This window comes from Balaenoptera borealis, assembly GCF_965194805.1.
Source record: "Balaenoptera borealis genome assembly, chromosome: 11".
Lineage (NCBI taxonomy): Eukaryota > Metazoa > Chordata > Mammalia > Artiodactyla > Balaenopteridae > Balaenoptera > Balaenoptera borealis.
The window spans coordinates 52,190,762-52,206,162 of NC_138868.1; the positions used below are offsets into that span (position 1 = coordinate 52,190,762).

At 47.0% G+C, this 15,401-nt stretch overlaps 1 protein-coding gene across 1 annotated transcript in view; it reads left to right on the forward strand.

The window, feature by feature from the left end:
* The first annotated feature begins 513 nt into the window (after positions 1–513).
* Positions 514–15,401, forward strand: part of P2RY6 (pyrimidinergic receptor P2Y6) — a 56,619-nt gene continuing 41,731 nt past the window's right edge. Inside the window, 1 exon segment of the mRNA XM_082343213.1 lies at positions 514–6,874. The gene's annotated coding sequence lies outside the window, so the exon portion shown is untranslated.

Genomic DNA, 15,401 nt, shown 5'->3' on the forward strand with positions numbered 1-15,401 from the left:
GACCTGGTGCAACTAAATAAATAAATAATAATTTTTAAAAAAGAGTGAAGGGTGGTAGAGAGCTGGGGTAATAAACTCAGAGAAGGTATCTAACCCCAATTGTTTTCAGGTTACTTTAGTAGGTGGGTAATTTACCCCTCTGTGTCCTCAGCTTTATGTCCTGGAGCCAAATTCCAAATCAGCAGCCACATGAAAAGTCCTACCTCACTGTGGGATTAAACTGTCAGACCAGCCTTTGTGACCAAAGCAATTGCAAAATGTGGGGGAGGAAATTAAAAGTCGTCACCCAGCCTGTGGTAGTGTGTGTGTGTGTGTGTGTGTGTGTGTGTGTGTTTATGTCTGTGTTTATGTCACACACAGTGGTCACATCTGTGTGTGAGGGAGAAAGCTGAGGGGTAGGGGCTGTCCCGGCAGGTACCACATAGATACCTGGAGACAGAAGGGCCACAGGTGGGTGCCTAGCCTGTGGGAGAAAGAGAGGGACCAGGAAGGGTTGCCATGGAGTCAGACTAAAACCAGGAGATGGAAGTAGACAGGGTTGGGGATGACAGGAAGAGATGGGAGTGGGGAGGGGATCCAGCTGCCAGCTCTGTAGACCCCCTTTCCTTCTCTCCCTCGCCATTCTTCCTCCCTTTCCTTCAGTTTCCCTCCCTCCTTACTTCCCATTTCCCTTACCCTTTTGTTCCCTGTCCCCAGAATTCCTGGGAACAAAGGAAATCAAAAGGGACAGTTCAGAGCTTCAGACATATCCCTTCAATCTGAGCGCTGGCTCAGCTCCCTTGCCTGGCTGTGCTTAGTCTACTGTGAGTCCTGGGTTCATGGATGCTGCCCTGCTGCCCCCTGGTGCCCAGAGCTGGCAGCAGACGCAGGAATGGGGGCTGGGGTCCAGACTCTCGCCTGTGGAGTGATGAGAAGAAAATGATCCTGCTGGCAGCCAGGTTGTTGGAGTGTGCGAGATAGGGGTAGGACTGAGAATTGAAACTGGGAACACAATTTGCGAAACATACCTGATTTACAAAACAGTTAACAGTGCCTGACCAAGCCGTGATGTCCATCTCAGACTAAGCTCACACTTGAAAACACCCATGTATTTAGACCCACATGTTCCAAGAGAAAACCACAGGCAAACTGATTTAATAGTAATTCTCCACGAGGGCTCCTGTGTTCTCAACATAAGATCTCTGACTCTTCCAGCAACTTCCTGCTTTGCAAATCCTGACCAATCTCTGCCAGAGACCATCCTTTGACTCACTCCAGCCCCACAACCCTATAAGCACCCCTTCCTTAACTCTTCCCTTTGGAGACACCCCAAGGAATTCCCTGATGGGAAGTCTTTGCTGCAGCAAGTGATAAGCCCGACCTTGTTGGCTACAGGTGTGTTCCTGATGGTGGGGGCTGATCAGCATTGACAAGAGGTTGCTGCCTCTTCCTGGGTGAGAGCAGGTGACGTTTCAGATCTCCATTCCAGCCAACCTGCCCCTGTGAGCTTGCAAGGACTCCCCATCTAGCGCCCTAGAGCCCCTAGCTGATCCATCCACTCTGCACCAGCACTGTGGGGTATTTTATTCCCTCAGAGGAGCATGTGTCCGACTGCTGGTTTTGTGAAGGTAAGACTGAGGGGTAGATACAGCTGCTCCATCCTCAGGGCGCTGCCCCTCTGAGGCCCAATGTCCCAGCTTGGGGTTTCAAAGTTACTGACTTGATCCTCATTGGTTCTGCCAGGAGTGGCCCCTGAGGACAGCTCTATGATGTTCTCTGGCCATGGGTATTCCTTTGACCTCCTGCTTACCTTCCAGAGGCCCCAGATGGTGTCCCCCACCTTCACTGGCTGCCAGGAAGACACCCAAACCCTGGGTCTGAGGACACAGCTGAGTGTTGGGGAGTGGGGCTAGAGAGGCCCTCCCAAAGGACTTGCAGATCTGGGGCTGGGCTCTAGGCCTTGAGGACCAGCCCCTCCATTTGGTCTGGGAGCTCTTCTGAAGGGAAGTCAGAATCTTCTCCTCTCTCTGAAGCTGGGGTCTCTGAAAAGGTTTATCCCACCAACAAGGGTCCTATCTGTACCTCCCTAACACCCTGACATCATTTGCATCCTCCCCCCAACGTCCAGAGATGGAGAGATCACTCCCTCCTAGGTAACCCCTGTCCCTGTGGGAGAACCCTCCTCACAGGAGCCCTGTCTCCCCAGCATGGCCTTAGGGGCACACGGCACACCTGCCCTCAGCCCAGGGCAGCCACGGGAAGGTGTCACCATGACCCCGAGTTGGCTCTTCTCCAGGCTGGCACCCCCAGCTCCCTACCCTGCCCCACTCCAGGACCTCCACCCCTACCAGAAGCCCTGCCCTCTGTATGCCCCCAGTCCTTGCCTCCTCGAATGGCGGCCTCTACAACTGGACTCCATCCCCTGGGAGATGTGACTGAGCTCAGCTGCTCCTCCCAGCACCCCCTGTGACACCATCTGGGAAGAAGTAAGAGCTTACCCACCACCCACGAGATGCCTGTGATTTGGATCCCACCAGTATGGCAGTAGGTAAAATGCATCTGACTCTCAATCATGAGGAAGGGGAGGCCCTTGGGATAGAGTGGGAAGCAAAAATTAAGGAGGGAGTCTCAGCCAGCCCTCCAGGCCCCACCCCACATCCTCACCCCAGACCCACACACCTTGTCCACAAGCTTTCACTCCACCTAAACCCGGATGCCCTCATCCACGAGGCACAGAAGCACATAAACCTTGGAGACTTACATTTGAATCTTGGCTCTGCCACTCATTTATCAGATGACCTTGGGCATCTCAGTTTCCTCGTCATAAAAAAGAGGGATAATCACACTCACTTTACATTCTATTTGCTTGTTTGTTTATTTATTTGTTTGTTTATTTGTTTATTTATTTATTTATTTATATTTTTGGCTGCATTGGGTCTTTGTTGCTGCGCGCGGGCTTTCTCTAGTTGCAGCGAGCGGGGGCTACTCTTCGTTGTGGTGCGCGGGCTTCTCATTGTGGTGGCTTCTCTTGTTGCAGAGCACTGGCTCTAGGCACACGGGCTTCAGTAGTTGTGGCACGCAGGCTCAGTAGTTGTGGCTCACAGGCTCTAGAGCGCAGGCTCGGTAGTTGTGGCGCACGGGCTTAGTTGCTCAGCGGCATGTGGGATCTTCCCAGACCAGGGATCGAACCCATGTCCCCTGCATTGGCAGGCAGATTCTTAACCACTGCGCCACCAGGGAAGTCCCTTATGTTTTATTTGTATTGTCTGTCTCTTCCCGAAAGCTCCCAGAGGACAGGGGTTTTTGTCTAGTTTTGTCACTGCTTTACCCCCAATGCCTAGAACGGTGCCTAGTGTATAGTAGGTGCACAACAATTACTCATTGAATGAATGAATGAGATTCATAGTGAGGAATAAACGAGATAAACCATGTCACTGTTTTGCAGAACATCTAGTACCAGTGGGTACTCTTATATAATTCCTTTCCTTTGCAAAGCAAATCAAATTATTTCATGTAAGTTTCACAAGGGCCCTTTGAGGCAGGAACCTTATTATTATTGATTCATTCGTTATTTATTCAACAAATATTTACCAAGAGCCTACTATGTTGTAGACATTGTTGTAGGTATTTGGAAATCATCAGTAAATGAAAAAGAAACATCCTTCCCTCAGAGCTTATAGCCTAGTAGGGTGAGAGAGACAAAAAGGAACAGATATCATAAAGTGTAAATTCCATGCTGTGTTAGGAGGTGACAGGTGCTGTGGGAAAAACAGCAGAGTGGGAAGAGGGATTAGGAGGACATGGAAGATGTGATTTTTAAATAGGGTGGTCAGGTGAAGCCTCAGGAGAGGCTAAAAAGAGAGCATTCGAACAGACTTGAAGGAGAGCCTTCCAGCCGGAGGGAACAGTAAGTGCAAAGGTCTGGCTGCCAGAGGAAGGAGGCTGGTGCCTGGGGTGAAGACGGAAGAAGTGAAGTGGAGGCCACAGGTTGGTGGAATCTTGTAGGACAGTGAGTGAGGTGGAAAGCCATTGCAGACATACGGTGTGCCTTACATTTTAGAAGGCTAAATCTGGGTTCAGTGTGCTGAATAAACTACAGTGGGGTGAGGATGGGAGCAGCCAGAGCAGGAAGGAGCCAATGAAGAAATCCAGGTGAGAGATCTTGAGGATTAGGACCAGATGGAGGCAATGGAGGTGGTGAGAAATGGACTGATGCCAGATGTATTTTGAAGGAAGAGCCAGCAGGATACCTGACAGTTTTTTCTTGCAGGGTTTGGCAGGCAGTAAAATCGAGATCCAGAGAAGACCTAGTGAAGTGCCACACAGCTGGTCAGAGGGTGGCGTGGAGGAGTGGAGGATGGGGCCGGGGTGTCTGGAAGGTCCCCAGGTCTAGGGCAGAGTGGGAGAAAGGCTTCTGCTGCAGAAGGTCACAAACCAGCCCCAGGGCAGCTGGGCATTGATTTGATCAATGGCTTTTTTCCTCTTCCCCTGAATTCCCCTGTGATGGCCTTTTAATTGGATCCATTTGTTCCAAGACCTTGGGCTGAGCAGACGCCAGAGTGTTTGCCTATTATCAAGTAGATTAGTAAATGGCCCTGGGTCCTGGGCTGCCAGCAAAGTCAGAGTAGCTGCACAGCGTCTCTGAGGAGTAACCCCAGGCCCTTGGTGCACTGCGGGTCTGTGCCAGGTGGCTTAACTTTGCCCATGCTGCCTCTCTGTCTGCGGTGCCCTCGCTCACTTGGTAAATGCCTCCTCCTCCTCCAAGCCTTGCTGATCACCATCCCTGCCCACGCTCGCTCATCTCCCTGGGCAGAGAACTCACACAAGTGCCGAGGAGGGATGCCTCACTGCAGGGCCTGCCTCTGACAGAGGACAAACATGGTCCAACTCAAGGTTATTAGGGAAGAGGGAGCATGTACTTCACCCAAACAGCATGGACATCACAATCCTGCTGAAGTAAAAGAGACTTTTCCGTTTCTCCCAGTTCCTCCTCAGGAGGAGGGGTAGGAGGGCAGAGAGAGGAGGAGGAGAGGAATTAGTGTTAAATTCACAAAACGGAAATGAGCTGGAAATGTAAGCTTGACCGGAGGGAAAGAAAACTGTCTCATGGCAATAACAAATTCAGACTGTTAAAAAAAATTGGTTAATTCCATCTTAGACATTATCTACCGATTTCCTCTATAAAAGATGAATATTTAGTTGTCTTCCCTCATCCTCCTGTTGCAATTTTTGGTTAAATCAATATTCAGTGCTTACATTTTTATGACTTTGAAAGTATTGTTGGCAGTTAACATCTAATAGTGTTCTATGATTACATTTTCTTTCTTGCATAACTTTTTGTTTCTCCTGGAGTTAATAACTGCCTTACTGTACACCCCTAAGAGGGACATATTCTAAGGACAATGAGAATTATAAAGAAATCTTAAACAGTGTTTGTAATCATATCATGAGTGGCTATTGAAACATGGCTCGTCTGAACTGAGATGTGCTGCAAGCGTAAAACACACACTGGATTTTGAAGACTTGGTACAACAAAAAAAGGTAAAATATCTCATTAATTTTTCATATTGGTTACATGTTGAAATGATATTTTGGGTAGAATGGATTAAATAACATATATTACTAAAATCAATTTCATTTATTTCTGATTAATTTTTTAATATATTCTTTTTTTTTAAATTAATTAATTAATTAATTTATTTATTTTTGGATGCGTTGGGTCTTCGTTGCTGCCCGAGGGCTTCCTCCCGTTGCGGCAAGCAGGCTTCTCATTGCGGTGGCTCCTCTTGTTGCGGAGCATGGGCTCTAGGTGCGCGGGCCTCAGCAGTCGTGGGTCACAAGCTCAGTAGTTGTGGCTCACGGGCTCCGTGGCATGTGGGATCTTCCCGGACCAGGGCTTGAACCCATGTCCCCTGCAATGGCAGGCAGATTCTTAACCACTGCACCACCAGGAAGTTCTCTGATTACTTTTTTTAATGTGGTTACTTGAAATTGTTATATTGTACCTGTGCCTTGCATTATGTTTCCATCGGACAGGTCTAGGCAGTGATCATCAATGGCTGTGTCCCCACTAACAGTCTCATAACACCTCAACCCACTGACCAATATTAACATCACAAAAAGAGAGAGAGGAGACCAGTCATATCTTGCTGATGTGGTGCAAAAGGAAGTACACACCACCACCTGTGAATTCTTGCCAAAAAATTGATCCTGAATCTGATCAAACCGATTTAACTATCAGTTTTCAGGAACTACAGGGTACAGAAGAATATGTTAAATGACAAAATGGGGATGCAATTAGCCAGATCCAGAATTTGAGAACTTTTATGGGATAAATGACCTGTTTCTTCATTAAAAAAAAAAAAACAAGAAACCAACCAACAACAAAACAAAACAAAACACGGGGAAAAAATGGCAGAGGAGTAAATATAGGAATGGAAGTTGAAGCCAGGGTCCCATCTCTACTCACTGCTACAAAGGTATAAGTCCCAAATCCCTAAATGATCAGAAGCCATTTGTCTCGAAGGGAAACAGGGGGAGGAAATCAGAAACGGAGAAGAGACTGGACTACATTTTGCTTTTCTCCACTCTTCTATGCTGAATCCCTCCCCCAAAATATGTTGAAGTCCTAACACTCAGTACCTCAGAATGTAACCTTATTGGAGAAAGGATCTTTAAAGAGGCAATTAAGTTAAAATGAGGTCACTGGGGTGGGCTCTAATCTAGTAGGACTGGTGTCCTTACAAGAAGAGGCTATTTGGATACAGACACAAACAGAGGGAAGGTGGTATGAAGACACAGGGAGATGATGGTCATCTACAAGCCAAGGGGAGAGGCCCTCAGAAGGAACCAATCCTGCTGTCACCTGGATCTTGGACTTCTAGCCTCCAGAACGGTAAGAAAATTAATTTCTGATGTTTAAGCCACCTAGTCTGTGGTACTCTGTTACAGCAGCCCTAGCAGACCACTTAGTGTGTATGGTACTCATGAGAATCATCCCATCTTCTATAGTTTGAAAGGGAGGTGCATTTTCTTTGCACATGTCTCCCCATATGGGAATGCCTGGCGGAAACTACTTCTTAGGGCCTGAACTCACCATTTCTGGGTTAACAAGTTATCACCAGGGTGGGGAACCTGGCCCTAATCACTCTAATTGGCCTAAGTTCTTACCTTTATACCTGAATGCTATGTTTCCTCTTCAACAAATGCTTCATGGATTTCTGTTGCTGTTGATGTTGACTTTTGTATCAAAGAACATCATCTCCTGTGTTGGGTGCGTGACTCAGCTGACTTTCTTTCTCTTCATTATCATCTCTAAATACTATGTGTTGACAATAATGGCCAGTGATTGCTTTGTAGCTATTTATAATCCATGATTGTATAAGGCACCACATCTCATCAGATGTGTTTGGTGTTGAGGTTTGGGTTTGTGCAAGCATGTGTGTGTGTGTGTGTGTGTGTGTGTGTGTGTGTGTGCATGTATGAGATGGGATTTGCTGGAGCCACTGCCCACACAGGACAGAAGCGTAGGCCAACCTTCTGCAATGTCAACGTCATCAACCATTATCTATATGACAGCTTCCTGGTCCCCTAAACACCTTGTACCAGCACCTATGTCAGTGAGGTGGTGGTTTTCACTTAAGTGGGCATTGCTATCACAGTACCTAGTCTTCATTTCTATTTATTTTCATCCAGTTGGCTCAAGGCAAATCAAAACCCTGTGGCACCTGCCTCTCTCACATCAATGCCATTTCTCTTTTCTTTGGCTAGTAGTATTCCTGTATCAAACATTCTCCAGGGTCTATGAACCAGGGTCAGCAAACTGGTGAATTTTCTATTCCAGTGCAGGGGTCCATGCTGAACTCCCTATTTAAAGCCTGAGGAACAAGGAAAATGCTGGTTAAAATCCAGGAAAAGCAGTGATCATGTAAGGAGATCCAGGTTTTTATTTTATTGGTGTTTTTTCACGGAAGGATGTTGTCCCTATGTCCATACTATAGATGGAGGATTGTTCGATCTTTCTTCTAAGAGACTCTTTTCATCACTTCCCTCATAGGTAATCTTGGCTTGTGCTTTGCTTTCTAATCTCCTGCACATCTTGTATACAGGTTTGACCAGGTGTAGTTGTTTATACACTAGACATCACTGCTTGGAACCCTTTGTCTCCTGCTCTTTTTTAAATCCTGGACGTACACCATCCGTCCATAAGCCACCTGGAGAAAAGCTGAACACTGTGGATTCCTCCCCTAAACCCAGAAGTGCCAAATCCTTTGGAAGGGTCCTCTTTCTTGTCAGTTCTGTTACTGAAAGAGGCAGCAGGATTCTGATGAAATGCCTCCCTTCCAACCCACATAAGCAGCTCAAGGTGGACACAAACCCTCCTGATCTTGCCCTCTTGTTATCCTACCTTTTGTTCTTCTGGCCTTTTTCGTCCACTTCTGAGAGTGGCAACATCCAAGAGCTTCTGCCAGTCACATCTTCAAGTGGTGGCAGATGGCAGTGTTTCCACATGAACCAAGCTCCCTGGTGAGTAAGGACATATGCGGCCCTCCTCACACTTCCCTCTCCAGAAAATAAGGGCTTTCTCCTCTGAGATGCAAATTAATCCCCTTATTCTCAAACTTTGGGGAAAAAAATTAACTGGAAAGAACAATTCTGTTGTTTTTTTTTATGTGACAGTTTTCAAGAAGTACAGCATTACTCTGTTAGTATTTTTCTAATCTGGGTATTGCCAGAAGCCAAGGTGAGCATCGTGTATGTCAATACAATAAACATTAGATAAAGCAGAGAACACACGACAACACCGCCATTTTGGCGCCATTAATGCCAAAACCCTCACTAATGCAGGATGATTAGGGGACTAGATATGTGCCCAGGACCTCAGTTATGCTGGAGGGTGGTTGAGAGTATAAACGTTGTGCACAATATTATCCAAAATAGAATAAAATATTCTGAAAAAAACATTTAGTTCTCCCTGCAAATTTTGTCATTTGTCATTTAAAAGCACTGCACATAAAATTGGACAATTCCTTTTTAATTTTACAATGAGGCTTAGTATGGAAAAAATTATCTGAACACTGACAATAATAACTGTAGAAAAGTTATGTGAGTCTACTTAAACTTTGTCTCACCAATAAGACCATAAGCATCGTTAGGGCAAAGATCATTTCCTAGACTTCCTTCAGTTCTCTGTTGCTTCTCCCCTTCTTAGTTCGTATGGCTGAAATATGGGGTGTTCATATCTCATGAACATTTCATGGCATTTCAAGAAATGCCAACTGAATTGGAACATCCTCTTCTGTTATTTAAATAAAATTTTAATAAAGCAACAGTTAAAGAAAGTTTTTGATTATTTGCTCTGTGGTAGGCACAGTGCTAAGAGTTTTACATACATTACCTCAGTTAATCTTCAAACCACTCAAGAGGACAGAATTATTTTATCCCCCTTTTAATGAGTCACCAGCACTCTGAGAAGCAAAGGTGTGGCTTTGTTCTGCATTTTCTGTGGTTCCTGTTATCAGGCCCCGGGGCTCCAGTTCCAGTTCCTTTCCTTACAGATTGGGTGACATTGAACAAGACAATTGCCTTCTCTGAGCCTCAGTTTCCTCCTCTAAGAAATGAGAGTAGTCATCTCTTCTAAGTAAGGCTTAAGAAGATTAATATGTTAATTTATGCAAAACTACTTAGAAAAATGGTAAATCCCTATATAAAATTTTGTTTACAAAATTTTTCAATTTTTCTCAATAATGAGATGCTATCAAACCCCCTTCATTTGCAGCAACTTTTTTTTTTCAAGAATGCTTTCTTAGCACACTCCTTTGTGGGTTTGTCTGTTTGTTTTGTTTTTAATTTTTTTCTTTTTCTAAAATTTATTTATTTATTTATTGGCTGCATTGGGTCTTCACTGCCGTGCGCGGGCTTCTCATTGCAGTGGCTTCTCTTGTTGCGGAGCACGGGCCCTAGAATGCACGGGCTTTGTTGAGGTGTGTGGGATCAGTAGTTGTGTCGCGGGCTCTAGAGGGCAGGCTCAGTAGTTGTGGCGCGCTGGCTTAGTTGCTCCGCAGCATGTGGGATTTTCCCGGACCACGGATCGAGCCTGTGTCCCCTGCATTGGCAGGCAGATTCTTAACCACTGCGCCACCAGGGAAGTCCCTGTAGCAACTTTATTAAATGTGACATCTTGATTTAAGAAAGTGATATGTTTCTTTATTTAATTTTCAACTAAAGAATGCATTCACTCAGTTCAAACAAAACAAATATTGAAAGGTAAACAGTGAAGAGTCTCTCTCTCATTAACTCTATTAAACAACCACCATTCATGGTTTCTTCATCTTTCCAGATAACTGTATGCATATACAAGCCCTAAAAGCCGTGTGCTCTTTTTTCTTTCTCTATACACAAAAGGCTACATACTTGTACACATATGTCTAGCTTTCTTCTGCAGATTTCCTGAAAGTCTCTTCACACCAATGCACAAAAAGCTTACTTGTTTTGTTCACAGCCATAATTTATTTAACCAGTTGCCTATGAGTAGACATTTAGGTCATTTCCAATCTTTGGATATTGATTTGTTGATTTTTAAAGAGCTGAAATGAATGAAAACATCAATTCTTTCTTCATTATGAGGTTTAAACTATTTAACAAAACAATAATGTCTGGCTGTACCTCAGATTCAACAAGTCTGATTTAAAAGGGACAGGGATCTGTTGGTACCCAGTGAAAGATTTGCCCCCTGATCTCAGGGTTCAACTCTCATGTAATTTGGCTTCTTGCTCCTCGTATTGATTTTGTTACCCTCTCCGTCCCCCTGCAGCAGGCAGTGTTGCAGAGGCCAATGAGGTTCCAGAGGTAGTTTGAACAGCAGACCTCTGTGGACTATCACCTCTCTACTACATGCACTGTGTTCCTTTTTTTTTTTTTTTTAATTCTTTTACTTTTTTTTTTTTAATTTATTTATTTATTTTTGGCTGTGTTGGGTCTTCGTTTCTGTGCGAGGGCTTCCTCTAGTTGCGGCAAGTGGGGGCCACTCTTCATCGCGGTGCGCGGGCCTCTCACTATCGCGGCCTCTCTCGTTGCGGAGCACAGGCTCCAGACGCGCAGGCTAAGTAGTTGTGGCTCACGGGCCTAGTCGCTCCGCGGCATGTGGGATCTTCCCAGACCAGGGCTCGAACCCGTGTCCCTTGCATTGGCAGGTGGATTCTCAACCACTGCGCCACCAGGGAAGCCCAACACTGTGTTCCTTTTAATACAAGCTAACTTCTGAATCAGGGGCAGCTCTGGTGGGCATGATAGGAGGGAGCCAGACTGAAATGAGAAAGGCCTCATCTTACCTCAGACGTCCTGAGTTCTAGTTCTGACCAACATTTCCTAGCTGCGTAACCTAAAGCAAGTCATATAGTCTCTCTGAGCCTGTTTCCTCGTCTGTAAAATGGGAATAATCAGAGTATCTATTCAGACTCCATGTACAAATGAAGCATGATAACATATGTAAGGCCCTTAGCACAATGCTGGCTCATAGCACACATGAAAAAAATGGTAGCATGTTTTATTAGTAGAGCTTGGAAGGGTGAGCAGGACTCACAAAGAAGAAAGGAAAGGAACAGCATTCCAAGAGGGGGAACAGCACGTACAACTAGCAGAATTTACAAAGTGTGAACCCTCAGAGCCAGCCATGGGAGGAGGCAGAGCAAGGATTGTCGACCCAATTTTGTAGTTGAGGAAACTAAGACCGGGAAAGGGGCAATGACTCACCCCCATCTCCCATCAATGTACATGGAGGCAGGGGAGGAATTCAAAGCCCTGAGGAGGAGCTGCCAGGGCTGAAATTCCTGAGTTATGAATTTGAGGGTTAATACTTGGTTGGGCAGTTGGAATGTGGTAGGAATGTGAAAGGGGGAACTTCCGGAAGTGGTGGCCCTTTTCAGGACATAAGCTGCCCATGGATGCTGGACTGACAGAGCAAACAGGTGCGGCATGGGGCTCCTGGACCTCAGGAAAGGGGTTGGGGGGTCTTGGGACCATGGTTGGGGCTAAAAGAGAAGCACTGGTCTTGAGAGGAGGCTGCAGGCACATCAAGGCTGGGGGCTGACAGGAGCAAGGAAAGTCTCAGAAGTCGCTGGAAATGCCAGACATAGCTCTGGGTCTCACTGGATGTCTGCCAGCTGCTAAGGCTTCTGAGGCCACAGGCAGAGGCTGGGAGAGGGGGAAGGAGTAGGGAGAGGAAGAGGAGGAAGCAAGTGTTCTTCCAGACACACTCTAACGAAGGGCTCTTTGACCTCTCCTGGAGCCAGGTAGATGGGGCCTGGCTCCTGGGCCCAGCTCTGAGCCTGCAGCCCTCTCCTTCCTTCTCCCAAGCCTGTCTTCCCTCGGCCTCAGTGACACCACACTGCTCTGCTGCACATCTTACTGCTCTGGCTGCTCCTCCTCAGTCTTATCCCTGGGCATCTCTTCTTCCCTTCTTTAACTGATGGCTCCAGCCCAAACCCTCTTCTCTATCTTCTCTCTTCCATTAAGCAAACTCACTGCCCTATGGCCTAGAAAACCAAACATTAAGTTGGTAAGTTCCCCAAATCTGTGTCTCCAGCCCGCTGTCAACCCCAGGTGATGGGATATTATTTTATTAAAGAGCCACCAATTTTCTCTGACTTGATGCGGGTGCAATGATCAAACCACTTGGCAAAGCTAATCGGAGTAGGCATTTCCAGGGGTTGGAGCACAATCTCCATGGAAATCAGATGAGGCTCTGCATACCATCTGGGGGCAGTGGATGGACCAGGCAAGAAGGCTGAGGACTGGGGAGAGGACGCTGGGGAGAAGTCAGGGCCATCAAGACAACCCCCACTCCCCAACTTCAACACAGATTCCTCTCCTCTGCCCACCTTGGAGAACCAGGGCTCAGCCTATTGGGAGTAAATGGGCCTGCTCTTCCCCTGTAGCAGATGTTGGAGCAGGTCCCTGCTCACGACCCTCAGCACTCACTATTCCCTACATCCCGACAGCTTCTCACTGACGGTACCTGGGACTCTGCCTGGGAGCTTTCTCTGGCCGTCTGGAGCACGCTTGACCAGAAGGGCCAGAAAATTTGGGGACCAGCTTTTAACCAATGACAACTAGAGTTGATAGATAAATGCTCCAGATTCCTTGCCACTCATGTGGGAAATCTCTGAGGCATGTTCTGTGCCGCCTCCTAGAGGTTCCCAATGGGATTGACCCCCAGGGATAATCTGTTCACTGACCACTGTTGGGCTGTACCTCACAGGCCTACAAAGGCCTGTGCTTGCCCAGCTTCAAGACCGAAGAAAAAGCCGGGAGTCAGCGACAAAGACATCAATGGTTTAATGGATGGGGGAGCTTACACGTCTGAAGCAAGGTCCTGGAGCAACCGTGGGGCAGGACATGGCAGCAGTCTTCACTCCCAGGGGGTAGAAGGGGATTGACATCAGGTTGGCTCATCGGTTACCAGGGAAACTAACAGAGGGGCACACCCCTCACTGCCCCTTTGATAAGAACAATTACCAGCTGGGGCCAGGAGCAAGTAGGTAGGAAGGTCAGTCATGTGAGTAGGGTGTAGGCGAAGCAGGCACTGATCGGGCAGGGGATGTAAAGTGAACAGGAGAACAGCCACCTTGAGTTGGCCTGACCATACAACCACCCTGAATTGGCTTCCTTCCTTTTCCTGTCTTACTTCCCCAGGCCCTTATGATGCTTTCAGGATCATCTCAGAAATTAACTACTTGCACTTGATTCCTTGCCCCAGGGTTGGCTTCTGGGGGAACCCAAACCAAGATAACCCTCTGTCTCCCTCACATTCACATCCAATCTGCCTAAATCCTGCTGATTCTACTTCCTAGAAAGCCCCCACAATCCCCCTTCTAATCAGCTCCTCACTTATCACCCCTCCTCCATCCCTACCAGCTTGGCCACCTGCCTGGACTACTGGCCCTCACTGGTCCCCTGCCTCCTCTTCTGCCCCTCCGCACAGCAGCTGGGATGAGCAAACTTTCCAAGACATTACTCTGATTATGTCCGTCCCCTGCTTATACCCTTCCATGGCTCCCATCACCCTGAGGATAAACTAAGCTGCCCAGCCTGACATTCAAGGCCCTGCAAGACCTGGTCCATCCCACCTCTTCAGCCTTGTCCGTCCCACTCCTCCCTTCCACTGGACTCTCCAACAGGACTGAGCCACACAAGGTTCCCAGAATTTGCCATGTTCTCTCTCACTTCCAGGTCTTTGCATGCTGCCCCCTCCCCTGATTTCACCCAGATGACCCTAGTTGTTCTTAAACACCAGCTTAGGACTTGTACCCTGACTTCCCCTGTGCCCATGTCTCCAGGCTGGGCCCTGGGCCCCTCTGGGTTCCTATGCCTCAGTGCACATCTCTGCATCCCTGTGCCCACAACATCCTGGCTTATCCCCTTTCCAAACCAGACACTTCTTGAGGGCACTAGCCATGGACAATTCATTTTTGTATCCCCGGTGCCCTGAGCATGCTTGGGCGCATAGAGAGGGTCAGAGAAGAGATGAATGATAATGATGACTCTAAATCCCCAAAGAGACCTATATTCATTCCTTCATTTAGTTATTATAGAGCACTGTGCCAAGTGTGGAGAAAACAGGGCTGGTGAACCACAGACACAGTGCCTGTGTTCGTAGGCAGTGTTCCAGACACTGTTCTGGAACAGTGCCTCACCTCTGCTGGTGAGGGAGCGATGTGGAGAGAGACAACATCAGGCCAGAGTGATCGGATGCATCAGAGGCCAACACTGGGGCCTTGGGAGCCCAGAGGAGGCCCTGGGAGCTGTCTGATGGGGAGGGAGACAGAGAAGGCTTCTGAGAGGAGGTGCCTCCTCTCTGTGCTGGCCCTGATCACCCTCTGTCTTTGCAAAGCATGTGGGGGGCTGGGGAGTCAGGGGAGAAGCAGGGTCTATTACTGTGTCCCCTATAATCTCACCTCCTCCTTCCCATCAAAGCTGACCTCTACCCGGTTGGTCATTCCCATTCATGTCTTTATACATAAGTATAGTATTATTTTGCGTGTTTTAAAACGTTATGTTCATAGTATCATACTGTGTGTATCCTCCCATATACTTCTTTTTTCAGTTCCATTATAGTTGTGAGATTTAGCTTTGTCCATGTGCTGCTCTAGTTCATTCATTTTTGTCCATTGTATAGTATTCCATTACATGCTTATACCGTCATCCCTTAACATAGCCCATTCCTAATAGTAAATCTGTAGACAGTAAAAGCTCATATTACAGAATTTTATCTGGGAAAAATAATAATATGTTGCCAGCTCATCCAAAAACTTCAGCTAATTTCGCCCCAATATCATTGAAATTCTTTAAAACTATTAATGATCACCAAGGATTTCTGCACAGTGTAAAGCTGTGTTGTCCAATATGGTATCTACTAGCCACAC